Source organism: Triticum urartu, chromosome 3, assembly GCF_003073215.2.
Source record: "Triticum urartu cultivar G1812 chromosome 3, Tu2.1, whole genome shotgun sequence".
Lineage (NCBI taxonomy): Eukaryota > Viridiplantae > Streptophyta > Magnoliopsida > Poales > Poaceae > Triticum > Triticum urartu.
Genome location: NC_053024.1, coordinates 566,156,042 through 566,171,882, shown reverse-complemented (window position 1 = coordinate 566,171,882; position 15,841 = coordinate 566,156,042). Strand labels below are relative to the sequence as shown.

Sequence of the window (15,841 nt, the reverse complement as noted above, 5' to 3'; positions counted from 1 at the left end):
TGCTGCGAGGAGAGAGGTTCGGGGCGGTACTCCTCGTGAACGCGCGACGGATCACCGTTCCCGTCACCTCCGTCTTCACGATTGAATCCAGGAGGACTGCGTGGTCCATTGACCATCAGGACTTCCGCCGCCGAGTCACTGCTGCCGCACTCGGATGCGGTCTCTACGAAGCCAGTCGACAGATCGAACAGGCCGTAGAGAGATTCGCCGGGCTCGATCGCCGCGACTTGAGGGGTGGCCCATTGGCGGGCCACCGCATGCTTCACCCGCCGCTGAAGCCTTAACCGACTGGTGCGCTTGCTCCGGCGGGTCGCAGGGAGGGGGAAAGCCGCTGGAGTTGACTGGTACTGGGTCGACGGTTGCCGCAGGAGGACGCCGCGGACACACGCGCGAAAGTGCACCGCCCCGCGAGCGGGGAGCGCGTCGGCGTCGAGTGGTTCCTCCTGGAGCCAAGCGGAGTCATCGGCGACAAACATGAGTGCGCCGAGACGGATCTCGCGGCCCTCAGCCAAAGCTCCGCCTGGAACCATGATGAAGGGGATCGGAAAAATTGCAACTTCTCCAATAAGTCGCTAAGACACCTGCCCCAAGGTGGGTGCCAACTGTCGTGGTCCTAAGACTGACATTAGAATAGGGGGGTAGGAATGTAGAGGCAAGATCCTAGCTATGGAGGAGTTGTACACACGAGTTTACGAATTCAGGCCCTTCTCGGAGGAAGTAACAACCCCACGTCTCGGAGCCCTGAGGCGGTCGACTGAATATATGTGTGTGAATTACAGAAAGTGCGAACCCCTGCCCCAGAGGAGGGGGGTGGCTTATATAGAGTGTGCCAAGACCCCGGCTCTCCTCCGTTACACAGGGTTCAATGTTCATAAAGGAGGGGCGTTACTGGTAACGTCTACAGTAAAGTGTTATAAATGCCCATAAAGCTATGGTTTAAGTCTTGACCATTGCAGAGTGGAGAGTTTCTCATCTTCTGGTGGTCGAGTGTCTTCAAGGTGGTCGAGTGTCTTCAAGGAAGTCGAGTGAGCACATCTTCATGGTCGAGTGGATGATGTTTTCTCTTCGACTGCTTATGGTTCTTTGTAGAGATGTCCTTGGGGAGGGTATGTTGGACAGATCCATGACCCTACCCTAGGTACATATCTTCATCACGCGGCCTCTCTATGCCGCCGTGGATGACCTCGGCGGCGGGTGGCGTCGCGCCGGCGCCGGCCCGAGCCGCCGCCCCTCCTCCTCAAAGCTCCCTAATGCGGCACGACCAAAGAAGGGCAAGACATCGGCGAAGAAAAACAAGGCAGCGGACGGCTCCGGCACCTCCAAGGCAAGGAGGAAGAAGCTTGCGGGGCGTGCGGCGGGCGCGGCGGCTACCGAAGCGCCGACGAGCTCACTCGTTGAGCCGGCGCGCACACCATGTTCGACGAAATGCCTCCAAGGTAAAAAAATTCTAACTTTTCATTTTTTGTTATTTTTTGAATGCATTCACATATAGATAGCTTATTTGCATTGTTCAAAAAACTTTGTAGTCTCAATGATGATGCATACATGTCAACGATGGGTGTTGGCTCCAACAATTCGCATTGGTCTCAAACCAATGACATGCATTTCGAAAACCATGAGTTCGAGGTGGACGAGGAGGGTGAGGGCATTGTCGACGCACCGAAAGGAAGAGCGGGCAATTACACCAACGCCGATGACATCTTACTATGCAATACTTGGTTGCAAGTGTCGAGGGATCCATCCGTTGGAGGTGATCAAAGTAGAGATGCTTATTGGCTTCGGATGAAGGAACACTTTGATGTTCGCAACGTGAGTGGAATTGACCGCTTCGACCGATCACTTCGGTCCCGGTGGTCGACAATCAACTCGGATTGTCAACGGTGGGCGGCCTGTCAAAAGGCGGTTGACAAGTTGAACCCAAGTGGCACAAATGAGGACGATAGAGTAAGTGGCATTTCATACATGTTCATCATACTTGTTGTTGGTGCTAACTTGCTTTGTTTTCATGTAGTACAACATTGCGCAAAACTTGTTCAAAGAAGAGGAGAGGAAAACCAAGAAGGGGAAGATCAAGAAAGGAAGGATATTTACTTTGCCTCATTGCTATGAAGTGTTGAAGGATGATGAGAAATGGAAGAAGCGTGAAGATTTGGATGATTTGCATTTGAGCAACAAACGGAAGCAAACAATTAAGTTGGATGATGATGAGGATGATGAGGATGATGCATCAAGTGATGACGGCAAGAGAAGCCCCACACCCAACTCGGTTTCATACTCGAAGCCAAAGCGACCGGATGGGTGCAAGAAAGATAAAACTGAAAAGAAGAAGAGGAAAGGAGATGATGAGCTCAAAAATGCTATGGAAGCTATTGTGAAGGCAAGAAAAGAAGCCAACGAGGTGAGGAAAATGGCAAGGAACCAAGATGCCGCCGCCGAGGAGAGGAGGTTGGCGGCCGAGGAGAGGAAGGTGGCGGCCGAGGAGAGGAAGATGAGCAATGAGGAGCGAACAAGATTGTTGGAATGGGAGAAGCACTTGTTCTTCTTGGACACATCTATCCTCAATGAGGTGCAAAAGGAGTATGTCAATCTTGCTCGTGAAGAAGTCTTGATCCAAAAAAGAGCCATGATCCGCGCAATGGGTGGCGGTGGCCTCGGCGCAATGGGTGGCGGTGGCCTCGGCGCCACGGGTGGCGGTGGCCTCGGCGCCATGGGTGGCGGTGGCATCGGCGCCATGGGTGGCATGGGTGACTTCGGAGGTACCATGGGCGGTGCAATGGGAGGCATGGCTGGCTTTGGAGCACCCCCCGACGCTATAGCCACCATGGGAGGCATGAGTTTTGCTTCTCTCATGGGAGGCATGGGTGCACCTCCGACCGTCATGGGCGGAATGTCTTTCGATGTGCCTCCTCGCACACATTCCCATGAAGATGCCGTTGAAGATCTTGCCAACACCGTCGGAGTTTCACGTGATGCGGTGCGCGATGAGGAGAGGGAGGAAGATTCATCTTCGGAGGCGGAAGAATCGTCTTTCGAAGATCAAGACGAGGACGAAGACGAGGACGAGGAATGATGTGTCTTTCATTTGTGTATTGAACTTGATTTGCCTTTTGAACTTGGTTGGATAAACTTGTGGGTATGATTTTGAACTTGTGGGCATGAACTTTTCTTCATCAACTTGTTTGTGTGAAATTTTATATGTCATGTTCATTGCATTTTGAATGTTTCATCAACTTCATTTTGTGTTCAAAATGCCATATGCAATGCACCGGCGAGTCGCGCGCGCTGCATTTTTGCACGCTGCTGGAGCGACGCGCGCGCGCTGCATTTTAGCGCGGCTGCTGGAGCCAGCGCTGTGCGCCGCGCCAAGCCAGGCGATGGGCGCGCGGTAAATCAGTTTTTTGCGCGCGGCGCGTTCGGCGCCTGTTGGAGATGCTCTAGAGCCTGTTGGCTTGAGCCTCGTAGCTACAGCCATCCTAGCTAGGCTGATCTCCGGCGAGCGAATTCGACGCATCTCACGAGGGCGTCCATCTCGATCGTCGTGGCCGAACGATGGCAGTGTGCTACCGATACAAGGACTGCCTGGAAATGTTCTCCCTGCCCGTCGCGGCGCCTTCCATCACCGTCGGCGAGCTGAAACGCCTTATCATGAAGACAGACCGCCATGGTCGCGGCCGGACACGCGGCCGGGGTCCCAAGGAGAGCATCACCATCTCCAATGAGCAGACCCGCGAGGAGTACGCGGACGACGACGCCTTGACCCTGCCCAACTCGACGGTGCTGGTGCGCCGAGTGGCTGTGCCTCCGGAAGATAGCATCGTGCCGTGGCCATCCGACATACCCCCTCTGTGCCCTAGATCGAGGCAAGACAGCGGTGGTTCGTCGTCGAGGTCGGCCCCGAGGTCCGTCGGAACTCAGGACGACCAGGCAAAAGCTATCAGCACGGTGATCGACAAAGGCCGTGGAGCAGTGCACAACGGGTGGGCGCCGCCGGCCGGGTACGTGTGCCACTGGTGCCGTGTCCCGGGCTACTTCATCCAGCACTGCCACACAAACGACGACTCCAGATTCGACTTCTGAAGGGCTCCTGCGCCTGCCCTCCTATGCCGGCCGACGAGAGTAACGATGACGGCTTCCCGACGGATCTCCACTGCAAGATCTGCAAGGAGGTGATAGCCGGCGCGGTGGTGGCGAGCAAGTGCTGCTTCAACAGCTTTTGCGACCGGTGCATCCGAGTGCACATCGTCGCCAACTCCGAGTGCACGTGCGGGGCCAAGGCGAGCGCGGACGATCTGGTCCCCAACCCGACGCTGCGCGCCACCATTGCCAACATTCTCGCCACCAGGGCCAGCAGCTCTTCGGGTGGCACAGAGAAATGGAGCAGCTCCGCCGCAAGCAACGAGGTCGCGGCGTCCACGCCTCAGGCTCAAAGTCCGGCAGCATCGCAGGAGAGCAGCAGGGGTAGCCACGCTTCTTCCAAGAAGGGCGCAGCCTCGGAGTCGGAGCACAGCGACGGAAGCAGATCGACGTCGGCTCCAGCGGCGCACGAGCCAAGAAAGAAGCAGGAGACAATGGAGATAGGAGAAATGATGTTCTACCATGCACGGGATATCCCGTGCATGGCTAAGCCATCCATTTCTTGGAGATCCGGATGCATGCAGGTCTGGGCTGCTCTATTTTCATTCGCATGTTGTTTATTCAATTGCATCTATTCCCTTATATTCTACTACTCTTGTGTCTTGTCACATCAACCATTTATTACTATGCTTCATCCACCAAAGAATGCACAGAAGCTATGCTTTCACTGCTAGGGAAAAGCCTACCAGCAGCGAGGGTTTTGGGCCTCTCAGTAGCGCGGGCACCGGCGCTACTAATAAGGCGCTACAGCTAACGTATAGCAGTAGCGCCGGTTGTCCCACGCTACTGCTATACATGAATAGCTGTAGCGCTCTTTGGGAAAGGGCGCTACTGATATTATCTGCAGCGCTGTTTGCTGGGACGCGCTACTGACAATGCGGCGCTACTGCTAAATTCCCCCCCTCGCTACTACTAGTTTATTTATTAGTTTTTTTCCTGCATATTTGTTTTGTATTTGAATAGGCTTTATACAATAATCTTTAGCATATCATACACATACAGATGTAATCATAGCATATACATACAATTAGTCTCATCAAATCATGTCATCATCATAATCATCATCCAACACAAAGTGGTCTCTCGTCATCATCTCGAAAATAGCGATACAAGTCTCGAATGATATGCAAATACATCGTCATCCATCTAAACAATGATATACACGAGAAGAGCTATCACTTTGAGAACATGAGTTCGTATCCCTCTTTCGCATTAGCGTGAACCTCTAAACTAACTACTGCCTGTCGCTCAGAAACCGGAAGGGCCTGACACTCCGGCCACTTGTCGTATATATACTCCTGGCATAGCACTTCTTCGCCATCTATGATCTATGCACCTGCATCATCACATGAGTTGATGATATGCAACATATATAGTTGAGCAACAAAAAGAGACAGACTTGGCAAAACTAAAAACAACATATCATAAGCATAAATAACAAAGTTCATCGTACCCCAAAATGCCCTAACTAGAGTGATTTTCGCTAGTCGAGGAGGAGGACGGTTTAATTACATCACAAATAAAGTTTCACCGTGCATAACTCAAAGTTTTGTCATACAGAAAGTATGGACTAAACGGACACATTGTCATATATCGACAATCACTCCAACATGTCGTTCCATCCATCCAAGTCAGGGAGATAGTCCCTAAGCCTAGTGAAAGGCTTCAGGTCGAGACGCTGAGAGGCTATCCATGTTCGGACGTCTTCCCGCGACATTTGTCCTTCTCCATAGAACACCCCTGTTTTTCCGACGACCTCCTTCATGATGATTTGGGCAAGTTCGCGCTGGATGTTATAGAACTCAGCTCGAAGTCGATGATCCTCGATATCTCCTATGTCCTTTGCCCATTGCAGAATATGGGCATCGCCGGAAGAAGGTGCCATGCGAAGGTTCTGGTGATCCCGTCTGTACTCCAGCATGTGGTGTAGGACATAGAATCCATCATTAAGAGAATCGTCCGGTTGCTGGATGCAGCAGAAGTTGGTCTTATGGCCGAAGGCGACCCTGCCGCCCCTCATCTTCTTGTCCCTGACCTCTCCACCCAGTGATTGGTAGTGATACATAGCACTATCGAGAACATCCTTGATGTGGGTGTAATCCTTTTTGTGAATGTTCTTCGACATGTCCAAGTAAAGAGCGTGGGAGAATCGGGGGTAGAGGATGATGAGGACGGCACGCCCGCCGCTGCGCAAAATAAGTCCTCAAATTAATTAGCCTCCACCGTGCAAATGAATGATTGAAATCGAAGGAAGGATAGCAGCGCGGATGACTTACACGGGATGATAAGTCACAAGAATCGCCCCCTTGTCCTTATTGGTGAGCATGAAACTGACGATGTAATCCCTCGCGTATTCACGGTGATTTGCGCAGACTCCCAAGAAGCCCTCGTGCATGTAGTACGGGTCAGCGACACAGATATGAGATATCTGCTCAACCCCGATGATGTAGTTCATGTGCAAGGCATAAAGGCGGACAAACGTAAAATTCAGCTTCTTCACGTGAAACATGTCGAATATGTAATCGCATCGGAGGAAGAACTTATCCGCAGGGAAGGTGTCGACGTACGACATTTGCCGCGGAACGTTAACCACGTAGAGTGGGTATCCTGGATCTTTCGAGGCGATGAGGTCTTTCTCTACCCGCAGCACATCGTCATGAAGTCTCTTTAGATCGCCGAATCTGGCCCGTAGCGCTGTTGCAGGTAGGATTGGTTGACCGGGGATATGCCATTTATCCGCACCGGGGATATCTATACGGTCCTGAAGCCGAGGCTGCTGAGGCGGCTGGATCATAGAAACAGCTTTTTTGCCTTTCCTCACTCTCTTCCTAAACTTCTTTACTACCGGAAGGTCATCCATAATATGTTGAGACGGCAATTCAGGCACCGACTCATGACGCTCAAACCCTGAGGAGGCGCCAATTCAGGCAACGAAAATGGGAGATTATACATTTATGTTGAAGGGGGCCGGTGTGACAGATACCGTGAGGGCGTCGAGCTCAGCCAAAGACGAAGCACCGCCTAGCACGTTCGGTGCGGGAGCCGGTGCGGGAGCAGGTGCAGCTGCAGGTGCTGGTGCAACGCTAGTCGAGCTGCTCCCCGCCAAGAAGTCAGCAAGGGGAAAGTCCGCTGCATCTTTTTTTGGATTTTGCCTGGTCCAATTGAAAACGACCGGAACCAAGGTAGTAGAAATATCTAAAGCCACCTGTTTTGCGGCAGCTACCGCTGTTGCGACTGTCTCAGTTGATTTCTTCTCAACCGCAATCTCAACCCTCTTGTCGATGTTTTCTTCATTTAACCTCCGTCTTTCCTTTCTCTCCTCCGTGGTCTCACGGTAGTACTTCTTCCACGTGGCGCCGTCTCCGACACCGTGCACGCGTCCACACGACGGTCGAGTATCCACCGGTTGTTGTTTCAATATGTTCAACGCCCGGTTGAATGGAGTGTCCCACTTGGGCCTCGCCAATGCCTCAGACGGCGAGTCGCTTTCGGCCGCAATCCTGTGCTGCTCTCTCTGCAAAAGGCACAACAATCATTTACAAATATGACTAACGTGTGCAGTCGAATTGATCAGAAACTAAAATTACCAGCAGTCTCATGAATTCCATAATGACCGGTGTTGTCTCGTAAACCTTTTTCACTGGGTCCCAATGGTGCCGGGCCCTGAGGACGTCACGCTCCTGCGGGACGGTGAACTCCGCCAAGGGGTCTGGGATGCCCAGACTCGCGGCTTCCGCGTCCTCCTTGGCCCATTTGGACCTCTTTCCGCCGTAACCACGGCTTCCGAGGTGGTGGCTCCAAATGTTCCTCTCTTGAAGCCCCTTCATGTACTTAGACTTTTTTTTTGCCATCTTCGGCCTCGCAAGCCTCCTTGAATATTTGAAACTACTCTTCCGTGATTGTCGGATTATCCTTTACAATCTCGGAGTAGGGTTCCTTCTTGTCGATGATCCTTGCTTTCACTCGATTTTTCCAGGCGGCCAACGTCGCTAAACTTGGTCATGGCGTGTTTGTTTATCTTCTTCATTGTCGGGTCCTCATCTGGATCTTTATAATCCTTCTCATTCCGGCCCGGGAACAAGAATATCTGGTGAAACTTCTTTAGGAGGGAGCTCCTCATATTTTCTATCTTCTGTAGTTTCTCATCATTGATGGTGGCGGTTGTCCGTACGATGCAGCCTATTTGATTGCCGTAGCATCGACGCGCTTCCTCGGGCGCCGTTGGCTCAAAATTGCCGTTGTCCACCTCCGTGACCACCACTCTAGTAGTCCTGAGTTTGTTAGGAACCCGTTGCCTCTTTGCTTTCGGTTCTACACCGGCTCCGCTCCCCGAGGCAGCGCCGGTCTCAGTCTCAGCACCGGTCTCGATGCCGGTCTGAGTCTGAGCGCCGGTCTCAGTCTCAGCACCGGTCTGCGTGTCGGTCTCAGTCCCCGATGCCACCGGTGGGCCCAGCAATAACATCGGTTGATCATCGGTAAGGCTAAAAAATTCGTCTGCCGCCCGGTAGGCGTTGTCGCAATCACCAGAACCCTGTCCTTCATCGTTGCTAGCCATGTTTCCTATGATTAAATCTAGTCAATTAATTCTAGACCTAATAAAATGAATAATGACATAAAAAAGGCCTATTGTTTTGCAGGAATGTTGACTCCTTCCTGGTGCGGCAAATTATGGGCACTCGATATGTCCTAGTTTGTAGCACAAGTCATGCTGAAATTCACGGAAAATTTCGGCATGAGCTTTGCTAAAAAGTGGACAAATCGAGTGTTGGAAATATGCCCTAGAGGCAATAATAAATTGATTATTATTATATTTCCTTGTTCATGATAATCGTTTATTATCCATGCTATAATTGTATTGATAGGAAACTCAGATACATGTGTGGATACATAGACAACACCATGTCCCTAGTAAGCCTCTAGTTGACTAGCTCGTTGATCAATAGATGGTTACGGTTTCCTGACCATGGACATTGGATGTCGTTGATAACGGGATCACATCATTAGGAGAATGATGTGATGGACAAGACCCAATCCTAAGCATAGCACTAGATCGTGTAGTTCGTATGCTAAAGCTTTTCTAATGTCAAGTATCATTTCCTTAGACCATGAGATTGTGCAACTCCCGGATACCGTAGGAATGCTTTGGGTGTATCAAACGTCACAACGTAACTGGGTGACTATAAAGGTGCATTACAGGTATCTCCGAAAGTGTCTGTTGGGTTGGCACGAATCGAGACTGGGATTTGTCACTCCGTGTAAACGGAGAGGTATCTCTGGGCCCACTCGGTAGGACATCATCATAATGTGCAGAATGTGATCAAGGAGTTGATCACGACATGATGTGTTACGGAACGAGTAAAGAGACTTGCCGGTAACGAGATTGAACAAGGTATAGGGATACCGACGATCGAATCTCGGGCAAGTACAATACCGCTAGACAAAGGGAATTGTATACGGGATTGATTGAGTCCTTGACATCGTGGTTCATCCAATGAGATCATCGTGGAACATGTGGGAGCCAACATGGGTATCCAGATCCCGCTGTTGGTTATTGACCGGAGAACGTCTCGGTCATGTCTGCATGTCTCCCGAACCCGCAGGGTCTACACACTTAAGGTTCGATGACGCTAGGGTTATAAAGGAAGCTTGTATGTGGTTACCGAATGTTGTTCGGAGTCCCGGATGAGATCCCGGACGTCACGAGGAGTTCCGGAATGGTTCGGAGGTAAAGATTTATATATAGGAAGTCCTGTTTCGGCCATCGGGACAAGTTTCGGGGTCATCGGTATTGTACCGGGACCACCGGAAGGGTCCCGGGGGCCCACCGGGTGGGGCCACCTGCCCCCGGGGGCCACATGGGCTGTAGGGGGTGCGCCTTGGCCTACATGGGCCAAGGGCAGCACCAGCCCCAAGAGGCCCATGCGCCTGGGGAAACCCTAAAGGAAGAGTCCCAGAAGGGGAAGGCACCTCTTAGGTGCCTTGGGGGGGAAGGACTCCTCCCCTGGCCGCCGCCCCTAGGAGATTGGATCTCCTAGGGCTGGCGCACCCCCCCTTTGGGATCCCTATATATAGTGAGGGTAGGAGGGCCTCTTGAGACACCCCTTATGCCTTTGGTGCAGCCCCTCCCTCTCTCCCAAGTTCTTCTTCTCTCCCGTGGTGCTTGGCGAAGCCCTGCAGGATTGCCACGCTCCTCCTCCACCACCACGCCGTTGTGCTGCTGCTGGATGGAGTCTTCCTCAACCTCTCCCTCTCTCCTTGCTGGATCAAGGCATGGGAGACGTCACCGGGCTGTACGTGTGTTGAACGCGGAGGTGCCGTGCGTTCGACACTTGGTCATCGGTGATTTGAATCACGACGAGTACGACTCCATCAACCTCGTTCACTTGAACGCTTCTGCTTAGCGATCTACAAGGGTATGTAGATGCACTCTCCTTCCCCTCGTTGCTAGTCTCTCCATAGATAGATCTTGGTGACACGTAGGAAATTGAATTTCTGCTACGTTCCCCAACAGCAGTGGCATCATGAGCTAGGTCTATGCGTAGTTTCTATGCACGAGTAGAACACAAAGTAGTTGTGGGTGTTGATTTTGTTCAATATGCTTGCCGTTACTAGTCTTATCTTGATTCGGCGGCATCGTGGGATGAAGCGGCCCGGACCGACCTTACACGTACTCTTACATGAGACTGGTTCCACCGACTGACATGCACTAGATGCATAAGGTGGCTAGCGGGTGTCTGTCTCTCCTACTTTAGTCGGATCGGATTCGATGAAAAGGGTCCTTATGAAGGGTAAATAGCAATTGGCATATCACGTTGTGGTTTTTGCGTAGGTAAGAAACGTTCTTGCTAGAAACCCATAGCTGCCACGTAAAACATGCAAACAACAATTAGAGGACGTCTAACTTGTTTTTGCAGGGTATGCTATGTGATGTGATATGGCCAAAGGATGTGATGAATGATATATGTGATGTATGAGATTGATCATGTTCTTGTCAAGGGAATCATGACTTGCATGTCGATGACGAGACAACTTCAAGAAGACACGATGATGGAGATCATGATGATGGAGATCATGGTGTCATGCCGGTGACAAGATGATCATGGAGCCCCAAGATGGAGATTAAAGGAGCTATATGATATTGGCCATATCATGTCACTATTATTTGATTGCATATGATGTTTATCATGTTTATACATCTTATTTGCTTAGAACGACGGTAGTAAATAAGATGATCCCTCATTAAAATTTCAAGAAGTGTTCTCCCCTAACTGTGCACCGTTGCTACAGTTCATCGTTTCTAAGCACCACGTGTTAATCGGGTGTGATGGATCCTTACGTTCACATACAACGGGTGTAAGACAGTTTTACACATGCAAAAACACTTAGGGTTAACTTGACGAGCCTAGCATGTACAGACATGGCCTTGGAACACAGAAGACCGAAAGGTCGAGCATGAGTCGTATAGAAGATACGATCAACATGAAGATGTTCACCGACGTTGACTAGTCCGTCTCACGCATAGATCGGACACGGCCTAGTTGACTCGGATCATGTAATCACTTAGATGACTAGAGGGATGTCTATCTAAGTGGGAGTTCATAAGATGAACTTAATTATCCTGAACATAGTCAAAAAGGATTTTGCAAATTATGTCGTAGCTCGCGTTTCAGTTCTACTGTTTAGATATGTTCCTAGAAAAAAATTAGTTGAAAGTTGATAGTAGCAATTATGCGGACTAGGTCCGTAAACTGAGGATTGTCCTCAATGCTTCTTAGAAGGCTTATGTCCTTAATGCACCGCTCAGTGTGCTGAACCTCGAACGTTGTCTGTGGATGTTGTGAACATCTGACATACACGCTTTGATAACTACGTGATAGTTCAGTTAAACGGTTTAGAGTTGAGGCACCGAAGACGTTTTTGAAACGTCGCGAAACATATGAGATGTTTCGAGGGCTGAAATTGGGATTTCAAGCTCGTGCCCACGTCAAGAGGTATAAGACCTCCGACGATTTTCTTAGCCTGCAAACTAAGGGAGAAAAGCTCAATTGTTGAGCTTGTGCTCATATTGTCTGAGTACAACAATCATTTGAATCGAGTGGGAGTTGATCTTCCATATGAGATAGTGATGTTTCTCCGAAGTCATTACCACCAAGCTGCTAGAGCTTCGTGATGAACTATGATATATCAGGGACATATATGATGATCTTTGAGATATTCGCGATGTTTGACACCACGAGAGTAGAAGTCAAGAAGGAGCATCAATTGTTGATGGTTGGTGAAACCACTAGTTTCAAGAAGGGCAAGGGCAAAAAGGGATGCTTCATGAAACGGCAAATCAGCTGCTGCTCTAGTGAAGAAACCCAAGGTTGAACCCAAACCCGAGACTAAGTGCTTCTGTAATAAGGGGAACAGCCACTGGAGCAGAATTACCCTAGATACTTGGTAGATGAGAAGGCTGGCAAAGTCAATAGAAGTATATTGGATATACATTGTGTTAATGTGTACTTTACTAGTACTCCTAGTAGCACCAGGGTATTAGATACCAGTTCGGTTGCTAAGTGTTAGTAACTCGAAATAAAAGCTACGGAATAAACGGAGACTAGCTAAAGGTGAGCTGACGATATGTGTTGGAAGTGTTCTCAATGTTGATATGATCAAGCATCGCACGCTCCCTCTACCATCGAGATTGGCGTTTGCGTTGAGCATAGACATGATTGGATTATGTCTATCGCAATACGGTTATTCATTTAAGGAGAATAATGGTTACTCTGTTTATTTGAATAATACCTTCAATGGTCTTGCACCTAAAATGAATGGTTTATTGAATCTCGATCGTAGTGATACGCATGTTCATGCCAAAAGATATAAGATAGTAATGATAGTACCACCTACTTGTGGCACTGCCACATAAGTCATATCGGTATAAAACGCATGAAGAAGCTCCATGTTGATGGATCTTTGGACTCACTCATTTTTGAAAAGTTTGAGACATGCGAACCATGTTTGTTGGTAGATATGCATGAAGAAACTCTATACAGATGGATCGTTTGGCCTCACTTGATTTTGAATCACTTGAGACATGCAAATCATACCACATGGGCAAGATGACTGAAAGCCTCGTTTTCAGTAAAATGGAAATAGAAAGCAACTTGTTGGAAGTAATACATTTTGATGTGTGCAATCCAATGAGTGCTGAGGCATGTAGTGGATATCGTTATGTTCTTACTTCACAGATGATTTGAGTAGATTTACTTGATGAATCACGAGTCTGAATTATTGAAAGGTTCAAGTAATTTCAGGGTGAAATTGAAAGAGGATAAAATATCTATGATATGATCATAGAGATGAATATCTGAATTACGAGTTTGGCACAGAATTAAGACATTGTGGAAATTGTTTCACAACTAATACAGCCTGGAACACCATAGTGTGATGGTGTGTCCAAACATCATAACTGCACCCTATTGGATATGATGCATACCATGATGTCTCTTATCGAATTACCACGATAGTTTATGGGTTAGGCATTAGAGACAACCACATTCACTTTAAATAGGGCACCATGTAATTCCGATGAGATGACACCGTATGAACTATGGTTTAGAGAAACCTAAGCTGTCATTTCTTAAAAGTTTGGGACTGCGACGCTTATGTGAAAAAGTTTCAGGCTGATAAGCTCGAACCTAAAGCGGATAAATGCATCTTCATAGGACACCCGAAACAGTTGGGTATACCTCTTGTCTCAGATTCGAAAGCAATAAGGGATTGTTTCTAGAATCAGGTCCTTTCTCGAGGAAAAGTTTCTCTCGAAAGAATTGAGTGGGAGGATGGTGGAGACTTGATGAGGTTATTGAACCGTTACTTCAACTAGTGTATAGCAGGGCACAAAGAGTTGTTCCTGTGGCACCTACACCAATTGAAGTGGAAGCTTATGATATTGATCATGAGACTTCAGATCAAGTCACTACCAAACATCGTAGGATGACAAGGATGCGTACTACTTCAGAGTGGTACGTAACCCTGTCTTGGAAGTCATGTTGCTAGACAACAATGAACCTACGAGCTATGGAGAAGCGATGGTGGGCCCGGATTCCGATAAATGGCTCGAGGCCATATAATCCGAGAGAGGATCCATATATGAAAACAAAGTGTAGACTTTGGAAGAACTACTTGATGGTCGTAAGGCTGTTGAGTACAGATGGATTTTAAAAGGAAGACGGATAATGATGGTAAGTATTACCATTAAGAAAGATCGACTTGTCGTTAAGATGTTTTCCGACAAGTTCAAGGAGTTGACTACGATGAGACTTTCTCACTCATAGCGATGCTAAGAGTCTGTTGAAATTATATTAGTGATTACTGCATTATTTATGAAATCTTGCAGATAGGATGTCAAAACATTGTTTCCTCGACGTTTTTTTTGAGGAAAGGTTGTATGTGATACAAACCAGAAGGTTTTGTCAATCCTGAAAGATGCTAATAAGTATGCAAAGCTCCAGCAATCCTTCTAGGGACTGGAGTAAGCATCTCGGAGTTGGAATGTATGCTTTGATGAGATGATCAAAGATTTTGGGTGTATACAAAGTTTATGAGAAACTTGTATTTCCAAAGAAGTGAGTGGGAGCACTATAGAATTTCTGATGAGTATATGTTGTTGACATATTATGGATCAGAAATGACGTAGAATTTCTGGAAAGCATATAGGGTTATTTGGAAAGTGTTTTTCAATGGAAAGCCCGGATTAAGCTACTTGAACATTGAGCATCAAGATCTATAATGATAGATCAAAACGCTTAATGGTACTTTCAAATGAGCATATACCTTGACATGATCTTGAAGGTGTTCAAGATGGATCGGTCAAAGAAGGAGTTCTTGCCTGAGTTGTAAGGTATGAAGTTAAGACTTAAAGCTCGACCACGGCAGAAGAAAGAGGAAGGACGAAGGTCGTCCCCTATGTTTAAGACATAGGCTCTACAGTATGCTATGCTGTGTACCGCACCTGAAGTGTGCCTTGCCATGAGTCAGTCAAGGGGTACCAGAGTGATCCAAGAATGGATCACAGGACAGCGGTCAAAGTTATCCTTAGTAACTAGCGGACTAAGGAATTTTCTCGATTATAGAGGTGGTAAAAGAGTTCGTCGTAAAGGGTTACGCCGATGCAAACTTTGACACTAATCCAGATTATTCTGAGTAGTAAACTGGATTGGTATAGTAGAACAGTTATTTGGAATAAGCTCCAAATAGAACGTGGTAGCTACATCTAGGAGATGACATAGAGATTTGTAAAGCACACACGGATCTGAAAGGTTCAGACCCGTTGACTAAAACCTCTCTCACAAGCAACATGATCAAACCCAGAACTCATTGAGTGTTAATCACATAGTGATGTGAACTAGATTATTGACTCTAGTGCAAGTGGGAGACTGTTGGAAATATGCCCTAGAGGCAATAATAAATTGATTATTATTATATTTCCTTGTTCATGATAATCGTTTATTATCCATGCTATAATTGTATTGATAGGAAACTCAGATACATGTGTGGATACATAGACAACACCATGTCCCTAGTAAGCCTCTAGTTGACTAGCTCGTTGATCAATAGATGGTTACGGTTTCCTGACCATGGACATTGGATGTCGTTGATAACGGGATCACATCATTAGGAGAATGATGTGATGGACAAGACCCAATCCTAAGCATAGCAC

General features: G+C 48.2%; 1 pseudogene; it reads left to right on the top strand.

Annotated features, from left to right (window-relative positions):
- Positions 1-3,549: 3,549 nt before the first annotated feature.
- LOC125546961 overlaps positions 3,550-15,841 on the top strand; it is a 13,456-nt pseudogene continuing 1,164 nt past the window's right edge.